This window comes from Mauremys mutica, chromosome 22 (assembly GCF_020497125.1).
Source record: "Mauremys mutica isolate MM-2020 ecotype Southern chromosome 22, ASM2049712v1, whole genome shotgun sequence".
Classification (NCBI taxonomy): domain Eukaryota; kingdom Metazoa; phylum Chordata; order Testudines; family Geoemydidae; genus Mauremys; species Mauremys mutica.
The window spans coordinates 21,483,688-21,484,664 of record NC_059093.1 but is presented as its reverse complement, the minus strand read 5'-3'; the positions used below and the strand labels follow the sequence as shown (position 1 = coordinate 21,484,664).

Genomic DNA, 977 nt, shown 5'->3' with positions numbered 1-977 from the left:
TTACATTACTTAGGCTGGCAATGCAGTTCTATCAAGCTAATCCCGGTATAGATAGTGGCTCAGCTGTCAGAACTTTCTGGAGCTATGAAAGGGGAGGGACCCAGCCTCTGTAGCAGGAATGCAGGGCAGGTGAGTTCACGGCAGGCATGGTGGGATACTGGTGGAGGCCAGTTATGGTGATATAATGAGCAGCAGCATTTACACTGACATTTGTCACTTTAAGTTTGCTGCAAAAAGCACTAGGCCTCTCGTCAAGGTGTTTTTATTTTGTCACCAAAACAGGGCAATGTTGTCGCCAGACGTGGTATTGCAGTGTGTGCACCAGCCAAAAACTGCCGACCGAGGGAGCGTTGTGTGTTTTTCACACATCTGAGCAATATAATGACGCTGAAGTAACCTTGTAGTGCAGACCTGGCCAAAGATTCACACACACAAACACACACACAGCTTGCAAGGAAAACCTCACCTGCTCCTCTGCTTTGCAGAATCCAAACACAAGCAAAGCTTTTCAGGTCCCAGTGAGGATGGCAGAAAGTCATGTGTGGGCAGATAGTATCTTTTTACCACAGGCAGGCACCATGGCTTAGCTGGCTAAAGCACCTGTCTTGTAAACAGGAGATGCTGGGTTCAATTCCCAGTGGTGCCTTGTTGACTAACTCTTGGGCAACCTGGTATTGGCTACTGTGGGAGGACAAAACATAGAGCTTCTTTGGTCCAGCCCAGTATAGTTGTTTAAATTATACTCACAGGCACTGATAACAGACTTACTGAAAGTTTGGGAGTTAAGAGCTGATAGGTCAGTGGTCCAGCCTGTTACAGATGACCCCTTCCCTCTGGGACAGGGGCAGGTCTGGGCTCTCACACTGAATGGCTCATTGTGGCTGCCAGAACCTGTAGGCAGCTCATTTAGTTTACACCAAGGGTTGAGTTCTGCTTTGTGCACCGGGTATGAGAATGAAAATCCTAAACCGCCCTTT

General features: G+C 48.0%; 1 non-coding gene across 1 annotated transcript; it reads left to right on the top strand.

The window, feature by feature from the left end:
* The first annotated feature begins 572 nt into the window (after positions 1-572).
* TRNAT-UGU lies at positions 573-646 on the top strand. The gene has a single exon. It is a non-coding gene; the product is annotated as a tRNA-Thr (tRNA).
* The last annotated feature ends 331 nt before the right edge of the window (positions 647-977 follow it).